General features: G+C 42.0%; 1 protein-coding gene and 1 non-coding gene across 5 annotated transcripts in view; one reads left to right on the top strand and one right to left on the bottom strand.

Annotated features, from left to right (window-relative positions):
- Nucleotides 1-495: 495 nt before the first annotated feature.
- On the bottom strand, nucleotides 496-601 carry LOC132419138 (U6 spliceosomal RNA). The gene has a single exon (XR_009518143.1). It is a non-coding gene; the product is annotated as a U6 spliceosomal RNA (small nuclear RNA).
- An 8,672-nt stretch (nucleotides 602-9,273) lies between these two features.
- Nucleotides 9,274-22,889, top strand: part of ZFX (zinc finger protein X-linked) — a 65,225-nt gene continuing 51,609 nt past the window's right edge. The window contains exon 1 of one of the 4 annotated variants that reach the window (XM_060002178.1): nucleotides 9,274-9,409. The gene's annotated coding sequence lies outside the window, so the exon portion shown is untranslated. Of the gene's footprint in view, nucleotides 9,410-16,451; nucleotides 17,353-17,414; nucleotides 17,726-22,889 lie in introns of those variants that run through there. The other 3 variants (XM_060002179.1, XM_060002177.2, XM_060002180.1) reach the window with 3 other exon arrangements.

Raw genomic sequence — 22,889 nt, 5'->3', positions numbered from 1 at the left:
AAATGGCAGCAAGTGTTTGGTAGCTGGGTCAGAGACTTGTATATTGGATTGAACAAGGACCCATGAATTGAAAAGTCATTTCTTCCATTTATTGTCTCCCCCAGCCGCTAAGGGGATGAAGTGTCAGACTCAAATTCTGTAAGGATGAATGTTTCACCTTAGGAGAGGGTCTCACTGGGGGCAGTACCACCAAGGGTATGCTTTGAAAACACATGGGGCTATTTTGGTTGTTACAGTGATTGACAGGAATCCCCTGGCAGGAATCCCCTGGCAGGAATCTCCTGGCAGTTAGAGGGCAGGGGCCAAGAATATCATATGTCCTTCAATGCATGTGACATTCACAGGGATGAATTTTTCTACACCTTACATAATTTTTAAATGTTCCCCAGCCAGTCGTGTGTATGAGAAACCTATTTGTGATTGTCTCAGCCGAAGCCTAACCTCATTTTACATATAAAGTCAAAGTACTTTTTTCTTTTTCTAAAATTTACTTTTAAAAATATGGGATGCTTCCACAAATGCGCATGTCATTCTGGTTCAGGGGCCATGCTAATCTTCTCTGTATAATTCCAATTTTAGTATATCGCTGCTGAAGCGAGCATAACTCAAAAGTATTTTCTGAACAGTTTTAGTATCCTGGAATTTTCCAGGAACGGAACTACTGTGTAAATTGAAAGGAGTGTGTGTTGTTTTGTTTGGAACGTTACCAAGAATGGTTTAATGTTTTAGAAAATCACACCAATGACATCAATGCCATTTATGGGCTGTGCTGGATATCTGCCATTTGCCCTTCGAGATTCACTCCACCCCTCTCTACCTCCCCTGGCCCTGGGAAGGGACTGTATCAACAGATTTCCTAGCCCTCTAGCTTCTGGGTGGGTTCACTCATTGGAAAGCATGGGCAGGAGATCTGGAAGGTAAAAGGAGAGTGAGGTATGCTACTTGAAATGACCGTCAAGAACTAGGTGTTATCTGATCCATGGAAACATAAAGTTGGATGTGACAGCGGTATTCTGTTTGAAAATAATAACGTTATATATACGATTGAGTCCAAGCTAGTCAGAAGGCACAAGTAAACTGCCTGAAGAGGTGTTTTAAACTCCTCCAGTACTTGTTCCTACTGATTAATTTCTCACTTAATCCGCATTTATGGCTTCCTAGAGAGTTCTCTATGACTGGTTAACAGAGAAAAGGCACAGGCCTGGTTTTTGCACAGTTTGCTGGAACCAGATAAAGGCAGAATGTAGCTGCATTCTAGCCTCTATTTTACCACTGAAAAATAGTGGTAAAAGAAAATATTCTAGGGACAAAACTTTGGGCAGTACGTCTTATTGTTCACTTCATGTGGAAGGAGAGATGGCCTCTCTTCTCTCTGGGCATAATATTATTGGGAGATACAATCTGACACAGCCCAGAGTGGCACTGCTTGTTCTTGTTTTATATGGCAAGAATGCAAGGCCCCGACCACTTTACCTGGCTCATTTCTCAGGGCTGTGTTTGCAGGGAGCTGTCTTGAGGGATGAGGTGATATTTCCCTCTGGGATAAAGAGCAGGCTTGCTGTAAAAGATGTGAATTTCCCAAGGCCAATATCCTGCGGCTGTGATGCAGACATGCACTGTGTCCACCTGGCCCCTCTGCATGGCCCCCTGTTGGACCTGGGGATGTGGGGAACCCACAGAAATATGCTGACGGTGCTCATACTGCTTACTGTGCTGCTGGCACCCAGGAAATAGTAACAGGCTAACTTGTTAGCTTGTAAGTAGGAGAAAATCCCATACCCTGAGAAATATTTGTTACCCACTTTGAGGTTGGTTTTACAAGCCTTTTGCATATTACATGACTTGAACCTGATTTCACATTGAGGGGTGCAACTCAGAGTTCTTCCTCTGTAGTTTTGGTCCCTTAAGGAAAAATATTGCCACTTTTATGTTTGAATGCCTTATTTTTTCCTCTATTCAGGCAAAACTCCCCTGGCAGAAGTGTCACTGCATATCTGTTGGAAAAAACAGGTAAATTGTAATGATTTCATGAAACTATTTGACGAAGTTTCATAGCAAACAATACTAAGGACTAGGGGTGGGTAACATTACACGCTCCTATTCCAATTGTCTGTAATTCTATTTTGCCCCTTTCCTTTCCATAGTAAGTTTTAATCTTCTTAGAACTGTCCTTATTTCTCACACTTCTAAATAATGGAATTTCATCATTTAGTCTGAAAAACCACAGGCCCTTCCTAACTGCTGGTGTAAGAAATCCCAGCAACAGAATAAGAAGATGATATTCTGGTTTCTTAAAATGTCCTTGAAAATGTTATTTCTGACAAAGGGGACTTGTAAGCCATCTGGAACTGAGAACTTATGGCTTGTTCTGTGAATGTAACCTTGGCCTTAAAAAGCCTGTTAACTCTTTTTGTTTGTATTATTTAGTAATATGTTTCCCTGGTAATGATATTTAAATCGACATCTCCATGGCGTAAAAGCTATGAATCCCTATGATTTGTCTTTTTAATATTTATTTTGTTTATTTATTTTCCTTATGTTTTTGGCTGCGTCGGGTCTTAGTTGTTGCACACTGGATCTTTTTGTTACCGCACAGTCTCTTCGTTGCAGTGCGCGGTCCTCTCTCTAGTTGTGGCGTGCAGGTTTTCTCTCTCTAGTGGCGAACGGGCTCCAGGGCGCATGGGCTCTATAGTTTGCGACACGCGGGCTCTCCCATTGAGGCATGCGACCTCAATAGTTGTGGCGTGCGGGCTTAGTTGCCCCGCGGCATGTGGGATCTTAGTTCTCCGGCCAGGGATCGAACCCACGTCCCTTGCGTTGGAAGGCGGATTCTTTACCACTGAACTACCAGGGAAGTCCCTTATGAGTTGTCTTTCATAGCCAAGTGAAATAAAAATTTATGTACACACAAAAACTTGTATGCAAATGTTTATAGCATCTTTATCAAAAACTGGAAACAACCAGATGTCCTTCAACAGGTGATTGGATAAACAAACTGGTACATGCATACAGTGGAACACTAGTCAGTCATAAGAAGGAAAGATCTATTGATTCACTCAATAACATGAATGAATCATTTTTGTAAGCAGTAAAATATGCATAACTTAAGCATGGACGAATCTTAAATGCATTTTGCCAAGCGAAAGGAGCCAGACCCCAAAGACCCAGAAGTATTGTATGATTCTATTCATGTGGCATTTTGAAAAAGACGAGACTAAAGATATGTGTATTCATTTCCTATTGCTGCTATAAAAAATTACCACAAGTTTATCCTCTTACAATTCTGGAGGCCAGAAATCTGAAATCAGTTTAACTAGGCTAAATAAAGTCAAGGTTGGGCTGGTTTCTTCTTGAACCTCTAGGGGAGAATTTATTTTCCATGCCTTTTCTAGCTTCTGGAGGCCACCTGTATTCCTTAGCTTGTGACTCCTTCCTCACATCACTCCAACCTCTTGCTTCCATCCTCATGTCTCGTACTACCTCCTTTGACTTTCTTGCTGCCCTCTTTAAGGACCCTTGTGATTACATTTAGGACCCACCTGGATAATCACATCTGCAAAATCCCCTTTGCCATATGATATAATATTCAACCCTTGTGGGGATTAGGACATGGCTAGCTTTCCATATCACTATTTAGTTTACAACAGGACTAGGAAAGCAGGTCAGTGGTTGCCAGGGATTGGGGGAGAGGGAAGGATTGAGTATGTAATGGGCTGCACAAGGGGTAGTGGATACATGACTCTACAATTGTCAAAACCTGTAGAATGGTACACCACCAAGCATGAACTTTACTGTATGCAAATTTTTAAAAGTCACTTTGGTCGTTAATGGTCTCAGAGTGTGACAAAATAATTTAATTGTGTTCAAAATGTATGACAACTTCACCAAAGAGGGTAGGGGGAAAAGTTGCTAAGAAACTGAAAAACAGTGTTTTCAAGCTCATAGATACAGAGAACAGACTGGTGGCTCCCAGAGGCGAGGAGTGAGGAGTGGGTGAAATGGGTGAAGAGGGTCAAAAGGTATAAACTTCCAGTTACAAATAAACAAGTCACGGAGATATAATGTACAGCATGGTGACATTTTTTAAAATTTCAAATTCTAGTAATGTATTTTCATCTTTGATTTCTCTTAATTTGCATTTGTTTTATATATTTCCACTTCATTTACATGAATCTTTTTGTTTCATTTTGTGCTTCATTTAATAATAGTTAATACTACTTTATTGCATATTTGAAAGTTGCTAAGAGAGTAGATCTTAAAAGTTCTCATAACAAGAAAAAAATCTGTAACTTTGTATGGTGATGGATGTTAACTAGACTTATTGTGGGAATCATTTTGTAATATATACATATATCGAGTCATTATGTTATATACCTGAAACTAGTATAATGCTCTTTGTCTATTATACCCCAGTACATTAAAAAAAGAAAGAAAGAAAAGAAAGCCTGTGTTTTGGCTAGGTAATGTAAGGCTACCAACAAAAAGAACTGTACATAAATACTGTACTCTAGTTGGTAAATAGGTACAGAAATGTAGGTATGTCTGTATATGTAGGGTGGTATACTTAGATATAGTTCCTGGCTCTGACTGTTGAAATGGCCTAGAAACAGTGGCACCCCAGCAGCAGTAAGCACACCTAACATCCAAATCTTTGTTTCTAAGTACCTTTCTCCCATAAATGGAATCAGGGCTCCTTGAAGAAATGGCTAATTCTAGCACTGGGGCAGGAAGATACAAGATGAGTACAGAATATCTTGTGGGAAAAGAGGAAAAAAAAAACAATAGGAGCCTACACTTGGCCTTTCTAGACCCCTGCTATGAATCATATGCTGTGATGTATATTCTGACTTTCATACTCTTGCTATAGTGTGTCCTTTCCCTGTAATAAACTGTACATTTGTAAGTTTTGTCATTTTGGGTCCTGTGAGTCTTCTTTAGTAATTGAACCCTGTTTAAGTGCCACTGTTGGTGCAGTTGTATCCATGTATTCAATTTTTGTAAAGGTTGCATGGGCACTGAGGGGGGAAAATGGTATATTGTCTAGTATACATGTTTCTTTCCAGGGAGCTATTAAATAGCAAGACTTATTAATGATATTATTTTTTACTGAAGTATAATTGATTTATAATATTGTGTTAGTTTTAGGTGTATAACAAAGTGATTCAGTTATTTTTTTTCTGATTGTATTCTGTTTTAAGTTATTGCAAGGTATGGAATATGATTCCCTGTGCTATACAGTAAATCCTTGTTGCTTAGCTATTTTATGTAGAGTAGTTTGTATCTGTTAATCTCATACTCCTATTTTGTCCCTCCCTCCCTCCCTCCCCCCTTTGGTAACCATAAGTTTGTTTTCTATGTCTGTGAGTCTGTTTCTGTTTTGTATATAGATTCATTTGTATTATTTTTAGATTCCACATATAAGTGATATCATATAGTATTTGTCTTTTTCTGTCTGACTTACTTCACTGAATACAATATTCTCTAGGTACATCCATGTTGCTGCAAGTGACAATATTTCATTCTTTTTAAGGCTGAGTTATATTCCATTGTCTATAAATACCACATCTTCTTAAGCCAGTTGTCTGTTGGTGGGCACTTGTGTTGTTTCCATGTCTTGTATATTATAAATTGTGCTGCTGTGAACATTGGGGTGCATGTATCTTTTTGACTTAGAGTTTTCATTTTTTCCGGATATATACTCAGGAGTGGGATTGCTGGATCGTATGGTAGCTCTATTTTTAGTTTTTTAAGGAAACTCCATACTGTTTTCTGTAGTGACTGCACCAGTTTACATTCCCACCAACAGTGTAGGAGGGTTCCTTTCTCTCTACACCCTCTCCAGCATTTATTATTTGTAGACTTTTTGATGATGGCCATTCTGACCAGTGTGAGGTGGTACCTCATTGTAGTTTTGATTTGCATTCTCTAATGATTAGCGATGTTGAGCATCTTTTCATGTGCCCATTGGCCATCTCTATGTCTTTTTTGGAGAAACGTCTATTTAGGTCTTCTGCCCATTTTTTGATTGGGTTGTTTTCTTTTTTGATATTGAGATGTATGAGCTGTTTGTATATTTTAGATAGTTACCCCTTGTCAGATGCATCGTTTGCAAATATTTTCTCCCATTCCACAGGTTGCCTTTTCATTTTGTTGATGGTTTCCTTTGCTGTGCTAAAGCTTTTAAGTTTGATTAGGTCCCATTTGTTTATTTTTGCTTTTATTTCTTTTGCCTTGGGAGACAGATTTAAAAAAATACTGCTGTGAATTATGTCAGAGAATGTTTCGCCTATTTTCTCTTCTAGGAGTTTTATGGAGTCATGTCTTATAGGTAGGTCTTTTTTAAAAAAATAAATTTATTTTATTTATTTATTTTTGGCTGTGTTGGGTCTTTGTTGCTGCACGCGGGCTTTCTCTACTTGCAGCGAGTGGGGGCTACTCTTTGTTGTGGTGTGGTATCTTCATAGAATGAATTTGGGAGTGTTCCCTCCTCTGCAATTTTTTGGACTAGTTTAAGAAGGATAGGCATAAGTCATTCTTTGTATGTTTGGTAGAATTCTTCAATGAAGCTGTCTGGTCCTGGACTTTTATTTGCAGGGTATTAATCATATTGTTAAGCGTTTTTCTATCCTTCTACGTATAAATTTCTTTATAAATTTCCATGTCTTTTTTTAACGTCAAACTCTACTAATGTAAGTATTTTCATATCTGATTTCTCTTAATTTGTATTTGTTTTATATGTTTCCCCTCCCTTTACATTAATCTTTTTGTTTCATTTTGTGCTTCATTTAAATAATATAAAATTGAATTTTAATCCAATTTGTGAATCTTAATTTTTAATAAGGGAGTAGATTCCATTTTTATTTATCATGATCACTAATACATTTGTTTTATTATTCATGTCATATTTTTCTATGCTATTTTAATGTTTCCTTATTTTTTATTTGCTTTATGATTTTTAAATTTATTTTTCTCTTTTGAGTGTTTGATTTTATCTTTGTTTCTTTGGAAGGCCTACATATTCCTTTTGATGCTGGTAACTATGACTTTTTTTTTTAGCCGCACTGTGCAGCTGTGGGATCTTAGTTCCCCGACCAGGGAGTGAACCCCAGCCCTTGGCAGTGAGAGCATGGAGTTCTAACCACTGGACCACCAGGGAGTTCCCTGGTAACTATGACTTTTAAGTTTTTCAAAAGCATTTTGTGGGTCTGTGGAAGGTCATGTACATAGTATTTTATTTTATTTTTATTTATTTTTGGCTGTGTTGGGTCTTTGTGGCTGTGCATGGGGCTTTCTCTAGTTGCGGTGAGTGGGGGCTACTCTTTGTTGTGGTGCACGGGCTACTCATTGTGGTGGCTTCTCTTGTTGCAGAGCATGGGCTCTAGGTGTGCGGGCTTCAGTAGTTGTGGCTCGCGGGGTCTAGAGCGTAAGCTCAGTAGTTGTGACGCACGGGCTTAGATGTTCCGCGGCTTGTGGGATCTTCCCAGACCAGGGCTCGAACCCGTGTCCCCTGCATTGGCAGGTGGATTCTTAACCACTGAGCCACCAGGGAAGCCCCATGGTATTTTAGTAGCAAGAAAGTTGTCCGTTACTGTTAGGGTCACTTCAGAAGGACTCTGGAGGCAACTTAAAGAAGTTCCCACTAGCCACAGTTGGGATAATTTTAACATCAATAAAAATAACTGCATTGGGGAATTCCCTGGCGGTCCAGTGATTAGGACTGCACGCTTTCACTGCTGGGCCCAGGTTCAATCCCTGGTCAGGGAACTAAGATCCTGCAAGCCGCACAACACAGCCCCCCCAAAAAAAAAAAAAAATTGCAGTGGGTCGAAACACATTGAATATGTTTGAATCATGAGGTTATAATATTACCAAACAAACTTATTTTTTGCCTAAAAAAAAAAAACCTGATTACGGTAGCAGACTTTCAAAATGGTGGGGCAAGGAGGTTGGGAGCTACTCTCCCCAGTGAAATAACCATTTAACTAGTGAAAATTATTCTAAAAACCCAATCATTTATAGTCTCTGGAATTTGTTCTAAGGACATACAGTGAATAGAGAAACATGTATTCAAGAAAATCTACTACAAACCTTATTAGGAACAATGGGAGTCTGTGGCATTTGAGCCAAGAACTGCTTTCCATCCCCAGCTCAGTGTGTTGGAAGCTCTATTCTTGGAAAATACAGTCAGAAAGGTGCGGCCCCGTTTCCTCACAGCTCCCGGGGTAGCGCTATGGTTTCACTCCAGGAAGGGCAGGCCATTACCATCTCTCATCACAGCCAGCTGTGTGTTGCAGAAGGTATATCCAGGAAGGTGCAGGGCAGAGGGGTGGAGCTCTCTCCCCCTGCCCAGCATCCGCTGTAGGACAGAAGTTCTACTACACGTGCGGGAGGCTGTGTAGTACTGGGCCGTGATCACTCCAGCTGGCTCACAGGGCAAAGGTTCCATAGCAGGAGAAGCAAGATGAGAAGAGCACGGGCTACTATCCCTGCCCACTTACCCTCTTATAGAGCAGATGTGTCACTCTGGGAGAAGTGGGCCACCATCCTCCCCTCCCCCCAGCTCAGGTATACTAGTGCGCAGGTCCCCTTAGAACTTAGACCTGTGCCTGCCACACAGGGTGTGTTTAATATCTGTTCCGTATTATTGTGAAAGACAATTTGGCAGAGCACGCAAATCTTCGGTTACAATCTTTTTCTCCACAAAGTCTAGCTGTTGCTCCATTTTCTTCTGAAAGCTGAGGTTGCAGAGAAGCCTGAAACCAAACTGGTCTTGTTGCCTTATAGCAGAGTGGTTAAGAGCCCTGGTCAGACTGCCTCGGTTTGTGTCCTGGCTCTTCAACTCACCCTGGATGTGCGACCTTGGGCAAGTTACTCGACCTCTCTAATCCTTACTGTCGTCATCTGTAAAGTGGGGCAGCTCCTAGACCTCCCTGTCGTGGACCCTTTGCATTTGTTAGCCAAACCATCCTTCCTCTCTTTTATTTGTCTATTTTTTTCTCACTCTAATCTGTTAGTTCTGGGACTTCTAATCACAGTGTCCTCAGCCCCTGGCCAAGTATCTTCCTCCCTCCTCTTGGCCACCGCGGTGGATCCAAGGGCAAGCCCAGAACATAAAGACAACCGGTGTCCTTCCGTGGTGAAATCACAAGAGGGACCCTGCCTTTCTTCCGGGGTAACTGAGCTGGGACAACGTGAGCCCGGAGCTGCGTGTGCCGCTCTGGGGGAAGCCTGCCTGCTCCCACGCGGAGTGAGAGAGCTGAGGCAGCTGGAGAGCACAGGGATCCTGACAAGATCGTCCGAGTTTCTGAATCCAGTCCACTTAAAGGCCAGCACCGCCACTTTACTGGAATGCTCTGAGGGTTAAGTGAGAGCGTTCACGGAAAGCACCAAGTGGCGTGTGGAACTCAAGGTAAGCCCTCAATTAATGATGACTTGTTTTCTCCTGCCGTAACGATCACAGGGTGTCTTCCCCTTGTTAAAAGTTGTTGCCAAATGTGTCTGTGTGTAGGTAGTTCATCTTCCCTGAAGTGTGGCAAGTTCTTGCGGTCTGCAGATACAGGTCTTCCTCAAGCTTAGGAAGACCATTTTCTCGAAGATCTTTCATTGCGTGTCTTGGCTGGGAACAGCGAGTACCTGGGTGCTGGCGCTCCCTCTCTGTTCTCCGTATCGATCGATCTCTCTCTCGTCGTTCTCTCCTCCACCTCTGCCTGATGAGTTCCTGGGGGCGTGCACGTGGGTGACAGTGTTAATCCCAAGAGCGCTTGACTCCTTCCTTGTTCTACCCCCAACCCTCCTGGGCCACAGAAGGCCTGGGAGGACGAAGCCCCTGGCTGCCATGAGGCAGCCCCTTTATCCGGAGGGGTCCCCGGGGAGATGGGCTTCGGCCATTTCCCGGGCCAGGGCTTCTCTGTCTTTCTAGCAGCAGTGCTGGCAGGTACCTGCCATACACGACTTCTCAGTGACAGACTTCAGGCAGAGTCGGGGGAGGAGCGGCAGCTCTGCAGGATCCCACAGACCACTGCTGCACAGGCCTAGCCTGGGCGCTCAGAGGAAATGCAGAATCTCAGGCCCCATTCAGGACCCACTGCATCACAAGGAGGTTTCTCACAACATCCCCAGGCGATTTGGTGCCCATTAACCTTTGAGAAGCTCTGCTCCAGAGCACAGGCCACTTTAACCCTTTTGTTCATGATCCTTTTGTTTTTGTTTTTTTGGTCTACTCACAAAGTCATTCTTTACAGCAAGAACCTTCCCGGACTTTATCACCAGACCAGATCACATCATGTTCTCTTTATTGCTTACTTCATCTTCATGTGAATTTTCCCTTAATGTAATGTTATTATCATAAAGTGGGGGCTCCAGTGCCAGGGACTAGGAGTCTTATATGCACGGTCCACACTTCACTGAAACTTTAACTTTACTAGGTCAGATTCCTGCTGTGTCCTTGGCTCGCCTCACCTTTTGGAGAATTACGAAACTTTCCACATTTCTGCCAGATGCTTCTTCCTGTTTTGTTCTCAATTTGGGCTGTTTGTTTCTATTTGCTTGATGTCTGTATGCAAAAACAATCAAAAAACATTTGTGGTTCATGTCAACACAGAGCACAATTCAAATTTGTTCCATATGAGATTCTCTGAAGAAGAATTCTTATGTCCGTAGTTGGTGAGAATATTTTTGCTTTAAACTTAAGGTTGAATGATCGTTTCTTTTAGCATATTTATTTAATGTATTTTGGGGTGAAAAGTAATTATGTCATTAAAAAGGAGTCTTTGTTCAAAATGTGGAAGGTTTTTCAAGAGCTGCTTTAACAAATGTTGCTAGCTGAAAGGTCATTCTGTAAGATAGTTATGTTCTTGGCAAAAATTTAAAAGCATGAGCACATCAACAGTTGGCGAAGGAATGGGGAACTGGGAATTCTCTTCTGCTGGAGGGAATGTATATTAGTACAGTCATTTTGGAAAGTAATATTGAAAATGTACCATATCCAGTAATTTTACTTCTTTATACTCCAAGAGAAACTCTTATAAATGTGGGCAAAGAGGCACTTACCAGGATATACTAGTATTTCTTAAAGTACTGTTGGTGTGTGGGCTTGGTTAAATTGCAGATTCCTCAGCCCTATACTGTACCTACAAAAACCCAGAATTTCTAGGAATTGAGGCCCAGGAATTTTCACCTTTAGCAAGGTGTTGTTCCCTTCCAAAATTGAAAAACATTGCTGTTTTCATAATGTTGTTCTAATTTTATTTATTTTATTGCTTAATTATGCTGTTTTGAAAATAAGTGGTGTTATATGGTCCACAGAAAAGTGAGAAAGGAAGCAACTAATATCTGTAATGCTTGCCTTACTCCAAAGATTTTTTGAAATTTGAAGATAATTTTTGCTTTGTATGTTTATTTGTGTTTGTGTTTTAAACTTACTATGGAAAATTTCAAATATATACACAAAGAGAAGAATGCATCAAGCCCCCATGTGCCCATCCTACAGCGTCAACAACTGTCTGCTCAAGGGCAATCTTCTTTCATTCATATCCCCCACCCACTTAACCCTCAACCTCTTTCCCGCCCCCAGCCTCCCAGATTAGCTTGAAGGCCATCTATGGTAGTGTATCATTTTATCTGTAAATATTTTGATAATATATCTCTAAAAGATAAGGGCTCAAAGATATAATCACACCATCTTCACACTTACACCAGATTAACAATAATTTGTTTATATCAGCGTTTATCCAGTTAGTGTTGATAGCAATCCAGTCAGTGTTCACATTTTTCTGATTGTCTCATTTTTTTTATACTTATTTGTTTGACTCAAGTTTAAAATAGAGTTCATATACTTCAATTGATTGATATATTTTTTATGTCTTTTCTCATCTGTTGGTTTTCCCTCCAATGTTTTTTTCCTTATAATTTATTTGTTGAAGAAAGAAGATCCCATAGTGTTTCCCACCATCTAGATTTTGTCGATTACATTTCCTGTTGTTTCATTGGTAAGTTTCTCTGTCCTTACATTTCCTGTAAATTGGCAAAGAGCTAGGGGGTTGATCAGGTTCAGGTTTGATTTTTTTGGCCAGTACATTGTGTACTTCAATTATGAGGCATATGTCTGGTTGTCACTCTGGTTAGCAGCTATTGATGATTGTTGCTTAGATCCGTTGATTTATTAGCGGTTGCAAAATGGTGATATTCTAATTCTATCAAACCTTCTTCATGTATTAGTAGGAATACTTCTATTAAAAGAATATTCCTTTCATCAACTATTTGTTTAACCTGAGGTATAGTTCATACAGGATAAGTACTACTTGATCTTTCCCTTTACTAGTTTTCAAAATAATGGTTGGTTCTCTAGTATTCTCCAAAGGTGATCATTTTTTAGATATCAAGATATAATGCGGGGAGGTAGGGAGGTGGGAGGGGGGACAAAAAAAAAGATATAAGGCACATGCCATAAAAGTCACCCTTTTAAAGTATATGATTCACTAGTTTCTTATATACTCACAAAGCCGTGCAACCATCACCACTAGTTGATCATTTTTATTTACTTATTTTTAAATTTTTATTATAGTTTTAAAATATTTATTTATTTAGGCTGCTCCAGGTCTTAGTTGTGGCACGCGGGATCTTTGTTGCCGCAGGAAGGATCTTTAGTTGCAGCCTTGCATGCGGGATCTAGTTCCCCAACCAGGAATCAAACCTGGGCCCCCTGCACTGGGAGCGCAGAGTCTTATCCACTGCGCCAGCAGGGAAGTCCCTAGTTGATCATTTTTATTTGTTTTTTTCTTTGTTTGTTTGTTTTGTTGTTGTTTTTTTTTGCGGTACGCGGGTCTCTCAGTGTTGTGGCCTCTCCCGTTGCGGAGCACAGGCTCCGGACGCGCAGGCTCAGCGGCCATGGCTCACGGGCCCAGCCGCTCCGCGGCATGTGGGATCTTCCTGGACCGGGGCATGAACCCACGTCCCCTGCATCGGCAGGCCGACTCTCAACCACTGCGCCACCAGGGAAGCCCCCTAGTTGATCATTTTTAAAAGCCTCATTATAAACTCAGGAGCATACTTAATGTGTTTTGATCCATAGCAATTATTCTTTTAACATTCAAATTTTTTCATCTTTAGCCAACTGGAGCCTCTTTAAACTGGCTCCTGAGACCTTTTGACACTTTTTTTTTTCTTTCTGTTATGAGGAGATATTCCTGGTTCATCTTGTACTTTTCTGCTCCAGCCCAGGAATCACAGGAACCCTGATTGCTTTAGTGGAAAATTGTATATAGAGGCCCCAATCTGGGTGCCTGGGGTGCTCATTATTACTGGTTATTCTAGACCTCATATATTGATTTTCACCTCTTTAGTGGAGCTAATTTGTTTGCTGTGTCCTGTGATTTATAATCCATGAAGTAGAATTTAGCTATTGGTGATTTTCAGGAATTAAACAATGTCTTATTCAACTGATGATTCGTGTGAAAACTACTGTTCAAAAACCACCTAATTGTCAGTCATTGTTTATTTTAAAATTATTTCCCTTGGGGAGTGTGTGTGTGGTTTAAAGACTCAGAGTAAAAATTCTTACTTGGCATTAATTATAGTCAGCTGAATTCCAACATGATGCAACTTGCTCATGTTAAGATAAGTATCAAGTACCAGATAAATGGTAAATTTTTATAGGGCATGCTTAGTTCAATAAAACTATGGTCTCTCTAGGGGAAAGTAAATATTTTTTTAACCTTTGGGATATAATGTAATGAATTACCACAACTTTATTCAAGAAGGTCTATATTTCTCATAAGCTAATAATTTATTGTTTCTTATTTGGATTTCCATCAGTCAGTGATGAGGAATGAAAAGCAACAGCTTCTTTTATTCTTTTTTAACAGCTTCTTTTCTGAATAATCTTTTTCTGGAAAAATGATTGAAAGGCCTTGTATTATTCCTGGCTCAAGGACCTATAAACATGTTAGGGATTTTTAGTTAAGTTATTAAAACACTGTCAAAACCTTGAGTAGTTGCTTTTAACTATCTAATATACATTAACAGCTCTGAAGGAACAAATAAATTTTAGCACATAACCAAAATCCCTTTCGCTGCTTTGAAACCATCTATTTTGTATTCACAGCATATGCCTTTGAAATGTTCTGCTCTCAATCTCCCTAAATAAAATTTCACTTTATTGTGTGTTTATTTAGGTGAGAAAATGAAAGCACTTAAGAATGTTTGTATTCAGCCATACACAGCCTCCTTATCCTGAGTTCCCCAAGGGCAAGCACCACATCTTTTTACTCCCTCTGCTCAGAATTCTCTAGGTCCCTAATACTAAAACAAGAGAAGTATCAATGCAAGAGAGGCTGCAGTAGGTCCTTTAAGTGCAAGGTGTCAGGGGCTTAATCACTTAGTGCTTGATTACCAAATGCTTTCAGTGATTTTAGGTCTCTTCAAGGTCCTACTGTGAATATTTTCACAACCTATATTGTGTTTTATTACATCGAACAATTCCTGATCTCTGCTGTTCACACTTCCTTTGAGCCTTCACTTCTATCACACAAGAATTTTATATTAAATGTAATTCCAGTAAAATGATTTTTATCATACACTGTTTTTTACAGCCTTCCATAAATGGATTTGAAGTACAAATTATTTTCCCTTTTATAAAACGCAAAAAAAAAGTATAGCTGACCTCATCTGTACAGTCATCTATAGAATAATCTTTGTTGGACTCCAGTAATGGTTTATTTAATATAATTAATAGAACTAGGCCATCCTTTCCTTTTTTCCCATCAACGTTAAGTCTCTTTATGGATGAAAAGTAATGGCAAAAGGCTCTTTAAAAGTATCGATACCTAAACTACTTCTGGTTTTGTAAATTGAGCAAACATCTTTTTTGTTTATGTTCCTTGACACTTTTTTCTTAAGTGCTAGTGGACTTAGAAGTATTTGATGGTAATTATGGAAGAACTAACAAGAATGCAGAAGTATTTGATGGTAATTATGGAAGACCTAACAAGAATGCTGACATTAGGTTGTGTTCATGTTGCTTACAGTTACATGGTTGATGAGACCCCGTCCTTGACATGCCATAGCATTAAAAGGAAGCCCTTGCAAAGTACTTAAACGCTGGTTATCAATATTTTGAAATCACATTAGTGTAGGTATACAAGCTATTTCTTTTTTTTTACTTGAAAAAATATTAGTTTTATTTACCTTTCTGTGAATAGTCTATATCACAGCCCAGTGGAATTTTCTATAAATGATGAAGACATGTTATTTATCATTTAATTGCTTGAAAAAAATCAAGGTTAAAGCCTTGAGAGGAAATTTACCATCAAGTACTTTCTCAGAGATTACTTCTTTTTTACTACATTTAAAAATTTATTTATTTATGGCTGCATTGGGTCTTCGTTGTTGTGCGCGGGCTTCTTCTAGTTGCGGCGAGCGGGGGCTACTCTTCATTGCGGTGCGCGGGCTTCTCATTGCGGTGGCTTCTCTTGTTGCGGAGCACGGGCTCTAGGCGCGCGGGCTTCAGTAGTTGTGCCTCGCGGGCTTTAGAGCGCAGGCTCAGTAGTGGTGGCGCACGGGCTTAGTTGCTTCGAGGCATGTGTGATCTTCCCGGACCAGTGTTCAAACCCGTGTCCCCTGCATTGGCAGGCGGATTCTTAACCACTGGACCACCAGGGAAGTCCCTCAGAGATAATTTCTTACTGTACCTTTGCTTTTCCTTTTTGAAAGCAATTTTATAATTGTAAGAGGTCTGAGGGAAAGGACAACTCGCATTCTGGGAGTTTTAAAAAAGTTATGACAGGAAACTAAAATACAAGGCCTCTGTATTTGAAGAGATTTCACACCAATATGCTATTTGCCTTATAACTTTTGTTTTATTTACTCTTTAGAAGTATACTTACCGGACTCCCCTGGTGGTCCAGTGGTTAAGACTCCGAGCTTCCAATGCAGGGGGTGTGGGTTTGATCCCTGATGGGGGAACTAAGATCCCACATGCCGCGCAGTGCGGCCAAAGAATTAAACAAAAAAGAAATATCTTTATCTAACATTTAGTGAATTAAACGAAGAAATAAAGCATATCAGATTCGGATTAATGTAAAGGCTACATCATTTAACGTTTAACTAGTAAGTTTTAAACATAATTTGGGTTCCAAGTTCAGTATGGAAAGAGCATAAAAATTTCAGTAACGAAAATGCAAAATACACATTTTTGGGGTTGATAAATGTTTTATTTACTCAAATACATGTTTTTCTTTCTCTCCTAAGTCTTTTTAAACTTTGAAAGACTTAAGTAGTTTGTAAAAAACACCCAAATCCCAATTCCGCTCCTCCCTCTGTATTTATTAAAGAATGTGAAAATTTCATTATTTATGAAACAATCACACAAGACATATTTCATAGACTCTCCTACTTTGAAACACGGTTATAGAGAAAATATACACTAAAAATTCGTGTTCATTGCAATGTGCGAAACCAGTTTCAAAACGTAACCCTTATTTTTTCCGCCGTAAACTAATAAAATCAATTAGGTTCTCTGATTGAACGCTTATTTAGAAAAAAAATTAAACGGTTTGGTAGGTGCTCTAGGATAACCCTTCTCCCCCTCCTTTTGCCCACGCACCCATTTAGACTGGCAAGCCTATTTTCATTTTATTTCAAAGTTTTTTTTTTTTAAGCGAAGGCAGGGGACGGCGGGGGTTGCTAAATTTATCTTCTTCTCCAGCCACGGGGATGAAGAAAACACATTTACTGCGGGCGGGGGTCTGAGGGCCTGCAAACAACTCGAGCAGGCGCCTCGGCCAGGACTGGCGCGGAGAGGCGGTAGGTCTCCGGGGAGGGCCCGGGGGGCAGCCGCGGCCCACGGGAGATGGTGGGGGGCGGCCGGGCCGGGTGCGGGCCGCCTGCCTCTCTGCGGGGTCGGCGGACCACGGCCCCGCGCGGGCTTTACGGCCGAGGCGGCGGCAGCGGCGCGTGTGTAGCGGCGGCGGCGGCGGGCGGGAGCGCGGAGGAGGTGGAAAGAAGGGGGGCGCTGTCACGGAAACTCCGGCCGCCGGAGACCCCGCCGCAGCGAGGCCACTGGGCTCCCCGGTTGCAGGGCGTGAGCACGCCGACCGGAGCACCAGGGAGACACACCGGGCGAAGGAGGGGGCCTATGTACCCTTCCGCATTTTCCTGGGTCTCTCTCCCGGGCGGTGACGTGACGTGCTGACGGCGGGCCCGTGCCGGGGAGCTGGGCCGCTTTTTGTCAGCTCCGAGCTCGGCCCCTCCTCCCTCCCTCCGCCCGCCCCACCAGCCGGAGCCCGGCCCAGTGCTCCAGAGAAAGGCCGGCCTGCAGCACCCGCCACCGTCGCCGACCGCCCGCACGCCCGTCCGGTGAGTTCCGGGCGCCGCCGCGGCCGCGGGGCCTAGCGCGCGCGCAGGGGCCTGGTCCCGGCCTGGTCGGCGGCCCGCGTGGCGCCCTTCCGCGCTAGGCCGGGCGGTGTGGCGCGCGGCGCCGAGCAGGCCCCAAGGAGGCCGCAGTTAGGCCCGGGGAGGAGCCCGGCTGCCCCGAGCGGCGGCGAAGCCGCGCTCCGCAAACGGGCGGGGGTTGGGGGAGGGTCGGCCGGTGGCCCGGGACGCGGCCGAGGGGCCCCGGGTCGGTGCCGCGGCCGGCCCGGGGCACTGCGCGGGGGCGAGGCCTGGCAAGGAGGCGAAGGCTGCAGGCGTGAGGTGAAGGCCGCAGGCCGGCCGGGCCGATTTTCGCTATGTAAATATCGGTGAGGGGGGGAGGGACGGGGGACAAGATGGCGGCGGCTCGGCGCCTGCTGCAGGGGACGATTGAGGGGGTTGCTGGGAGGGGGAGCCGCCATCTTGAAGGCGGCGTCTGAAGAGAAAATTCCGCTACAGCCCGTAAGGGGGGGTCGGAGAGCGGGCGGCGGCGGTGGCGGCGGCTCCGGTGACGGGTCCCGGAGGCCCGGCACGGCAGCGTGTGCGCGCGGAGGGGCGTGCTCGCTCCCCACAGCGGCCATTGCCCTCGCCGCCATGAAGTGCGCTCGGGCTGTAGGCGCTCGGCGGCAGCGCCACCTTCCTGCCCTGCCTACCGCAGCACCCGTGACTAGCTGCTGCTTCCGCTGCATTTTAGTCGAGCTGCCGCAGGCGGCCTTCGTCGGCTCTCAGGCGCTGGGGCAATCTCGTTACTCAGCGTCCCCGGCCCCGCGCCTTTCCCCCGTGCTTGTTACAGGTCACTTGAGGGTCCGCCGAGGCATGTGGACTCACCACGGCAAGTGGGACCCCAAGACATTTTATTTTTACCTCAGCAAAGTCACACGTGAATTAGAGTGCTTTAGATGCGGTTGTTTTGCAACAGCCACTGCCTTTTCGAGTAAAGAAAGAAAGAAAAATTTTTAAATGGATAGGAAAGAAGTTCTCACTCTTTCACGTAGTAAGGGGAAAAGTGCAAATTGCACAGCACGGAAACGGAGAAGTAAAAATTTTACGGAGTCGTTTGAATTTCATTAATTTGGAAACAACTTTCTAGAAGAGGTGCATTTAAGCTATTAGCGATCTGTTGGTAGTATTTACTTTTTTTCAGGAGTAAGAAAAGGGCAGAAGGTTTTATTTTCTTGTTGAAGAACAGCGTAATGTGATGCAGTATTTATTGTTCCTGTACCTGGTATGGTATTTAGTTTCTCTATTTGATTTGAAAAATTCTAAGGTGGAATTCCACTCCTTAAAGTAGTTTTGATTGCATACTACACTACTCTGAACTCGGTGCTAGGTGCTACGAAAGATCAAAAGGTTCTTGTAATGCAGACGGTGGCTCCAAGAAGTTCGTTGTTCAGAGGCAGATGAGATGAGGTGAAATGCACTGAAGTGCTGCCGGGAAGGTACAGCCAATTATTGGGGTTTCAGAGGAAAATGAGGTTAGGTGACATTTCGAGAAGGTTACTGAAGGATGGGTAGGACTTTATTAGACTGAGGTGGAGGTGGGGAAAGGGCATTTCAAGGGTGAAGCTTCTTCAGAAAACAGCAAGTATGTGTACTTTGGCTGGAGTAGACGGTGTAGGTAGGGGAGTGGTGGCTAAATAAGGTGGATGGAGCTTGCTTTCCAGGTGGAGGGGCTTATACTCAATGGGGGAGGCCAGGGAGCCCTCAAGTAGTAGAGTGATGACACACCTGAGCCCGGCTTTATAGTCACTTAGCCCTTCCATTGGCCTAGGAAGTTTCAAAGTTGAGAGATAGAGTAACAACCAGTGTTTCACTGCAGGAATGATTATCAAGAATGTGCAGAAGTTCAGACAATTTTGCTACTTTTTCAACAATCCATATCTAGTAGGCAGCTGCTCCTTTTTTCTGTCCTAATTTCTCACTCCAAGTAACTTTTTGCTCAAGAGTTATTATAATCTCTGTAGTCAACAAATGGGGAGGGGTTTCTAGCTTTTCATTTACCGTGGTTGAAAATTACAGGACGAGTGCTGTGGGTTACTTCACGAAAATGAGGAATGAGCCTGTAAGTATCTCCATGGTAATTTTTAAACAAGTCAGTTTTGAAAAGTAGAAGAGCGATGATTAAGAAGGCAGCAGCCTTCAGGTGGTCTTTTTGGAATCCCTGTTTTTCCATGTGGTAAGAGGAACCACCTTTTTGATTAAGAGGGTAATAACTAAGGCTGTTTACTAAGCTAAGCCTTCTCATGTTTTGATTAATATTTGAACTATTCTCGATGCACATTTTGGGAATGTGTTTCCTAGAATTTTATGATACGTAAGTTTATAGGTAGCATAAGTATTCACCAGAAAGTTGTTTCAGTTTTTCCTAAACTGCAACAGGTCAGAGCAGTGATTGCTCCGTGAGGGGAAGGGAATGAACTGAATATTCTCATGTTTATCTTAAAGGGCTATGGTTTAGAAAAGTTTGAGACACAGTGCGTTCTAGGAGACTGACTAGAAGCAAGTTGCTAAAGCACTCTGTGGTCCTTGAGATGGTAAAGGTAAACGTAAACTTGAAAGAACCAGTTGCTTTATGTCTTGACAGGTGGGAAAGACATAGAATTCTAAAAGAGAATCGTATCGCTGCACACGCAGTGCAGCGGCAGTACATGTTCCAGTACAGCAAGAGTGGATGATTAAGATTAAGAGTTGGACTTCAGTCGTATAGTTAAGACAGGAGTGTATGGTTTGGAAGGATTTCTGTCGGAAACAGTTAAAGTGCTTTTTGCCTGAAAGGGTGGTCTGGAAAACTGGTGGAACAACAACTGTCTTGGATAAATGAGGTGTTGGTTTTTAACTTGTGTATCTTTCAGATAGATGCAAGTTTCCTTTTTTAAAAACATGCTCACAATGCATTGAAGAAAAACTTTTTTCCATATTGCTTTTTGTAAATGCTTCCTCTCTCAACCTACCTGGACTTGTATCGCCACTTATGACCTTGTTTGTACTATTTGTGTTTATGCACACTGGCAATTCCAAACTTTTTCTTTTTTACTCTTAAACTCCTCAACCTGTCCTTGAAACCCCTCAGCCTCAGCAGAGATTACCTAATCTTTTACTTAAGTCAGAAAGATAGACAGCCATCTGATCTAAGCAATTGAATTTCCTTCCTTCCACTTCATATTCTTCCTTTGTCTCTCCCTAGGCTGTCTTCCTGTTCTTCACTTGTGGGAAGAATTGGCCTCCTTCAGGCCCAGATGCTCTGCCTGTGGGATCCACTGGTCCCAAAGGATGGAGCTCTGTCAGTGTGATTCTGCCACTTGCATCATTGCCCTCTAACTCCGCTGATGCCTTTTCCTCTCCTTATAAACATTCCTAGGTTTGCTCATCTTACAAAAACCTCAGCTGTCTTATCTCTCCTTTCACCAGCGTTTTCATTTCTTTTCATTCCACTTTTCCTAGATCCGCTGTTTCCCAAATTGGGAGACTGCTACAGCATGTCAGCAGGTGTGTTATATAAAAGTGTTCTTTGTTTCAGAAACTCTGTACTTTCTCTGCCTTCTGTTATGGGATTTTCCTCAAGGTCAGTTGTCTATCCTGTTCTCTTGAATCTTCTTGCATGGTTTTGGTGCCCTTTACCATGCCCATCCTCTCTAGTTTCTCTAGCATTGCCTACTGACCACCTCCTTTCAGGTGTCTTACTGTCTCAACATGGCTGAAACCAAATTTATCTGGAACATAGTAGATGCCCAGTACTATTTATTGGGAAAAAAACTTTTTTTTTAAACGCAGAGCCCCTAAAACAGCTCCTGCTTCTAGCTTTCTTTCTGTTTATGGCACCATCATTTTTCCAGGCTCATTTTTCTGTCTCATATAACAATGTAGGTATGTTTTAATATAGCATTTAACCTTTTATATTTTAGCTGTGTATTTGTATTTTTGTTATCTTTTCTAAACTCTGGATGTAGAGACAGGTTCTCATTTATCCTTGTCCCAGAGCATTACCTGGTACATGGTAATGACAGTAATCTAAAAGCAATTCTCTCAATTTTGGGGTGCAGAGAATTTTGTGTAGTTGAATCGTTTTCAACTATTCAAGCATCTGTCTAGTCACTGTATCCTTTGAGCAAGGGGTGTATGTAGTAAGGCATATGCCACATAAGCTGAGTAGACCCTGCCCCCAGCGCTTAAGCTTGGGGTTAATATGGCCAGTGTATACTTAGTCCTGTCAAATTAGTTTTCCAAAGAACTTTTTATAAAATCCAGGAATCTTGTAACTATATTTTACTCAAAGGGAGGTGACAGTTTAAGGAAGCTACGTGGCCTTGAAGAATACAGCCATTAGAATTGAAAAAATATTTAAAATTATGAAATATTTCAGAATTACTGAAAAGCAGGTATCGCCCAGATTTAACAGATATTAATATTTTATTACATATTTGCTTCATAACTTTTTGTGTATTTAAAGAAAGAAAACCTCACAGATTGAAGAGTGCCTCCCTATCCCATTCCTGTCTTTTCTTTGCCAGAAATGACCACTGTCCTAATATGTATGTACCACAAACAATGTCAAGTACTGCTTTATGTGTTTTAACTTTACATAAATGGTATCATACTGTGTTTATCATTTTATATATATATTTTTTCACTTAGCAATGTGTTTTTGAGATTTATTTATGTTGTATGTAGATCTAGTTTAGCGGTTCTCAAGAGTGTGCTCCAGGAATTCCCAGGGATCCCTGATATTCTTCCAGCCTCATTCTTTTGTACACTGCACAAGTACTGTACAGAGCCTCCACGAAATGTGATGTCATGATAGATTGAACACAGACGCAGTTACAGGAATCCAGCTGTCCTCTATTAAGCCTGTCCTTGAAGAGATTTGCAGAAATGTAAAACAGTGCTACTCCTTTCACAATTTTTTGTTTTGAAAAATAGTTATTTTAAAATGTTCATGTTTATATACAGTGGGTTTATTTTTTATGAATACTTTTAAGGTGTCTCAGATTTAATTTCTAATATAAACATCTCTAGATAGAACCCACATAAACAAAAACTTTGAGGTCCTCAATTTTTGAGTGTAAAGAGGTCCTAAGTCCAAGAAGTTTGAAAACTACTGATCTGGTTCATTCATTTTACTTGTATTTTAATGTATAAATATACTGTGGTTTATTTATCTGTTCTTAGGGAGGGGCCATTAGGTTGTTAGCAGTTTTCTGCAATTTCAGACAGTGTTGTTGTGAGCATCCTTATATGGGGTTCTTCTCTCTTGGGATTATAGAAGTAGAGTCGCTACATTCAAGAGTCTGTGCATTTGTCCGCTTTACTGGGAATTGCCAAATGTCAAATTGTGTTCCATTCGACACGCCCATCAGCTGTGTATGAGCCTCTGTTTCTCCAGACCACTGCCAAAAGATTAGACTTTGCAGTTTTTTCCAATCTTTTAGGTATAAATGGTATCTCATTGCTGTTTTCCTTTTGCATTTCTTAGATTACTCGTGTTG

Source organism: Delphinus delphis, chromosome X (assembly GCF_949987515.2).
Source record: "Delphinus delphis chromosome X, mDelDel1.2, whole genome shotgun sequence".
NCBI classification, from domain to species: Eukaryota; Metazoa; Chordata; class Mammalia; order Artiodactyla; family Delphinidae; genus Delphinus; species Delphinus delphis.
The sequence above is the reverse complement of the archived record's forward strand: the minus strand, read 5'-3'. Positions and strand labels throughout refer to the sequence as shown.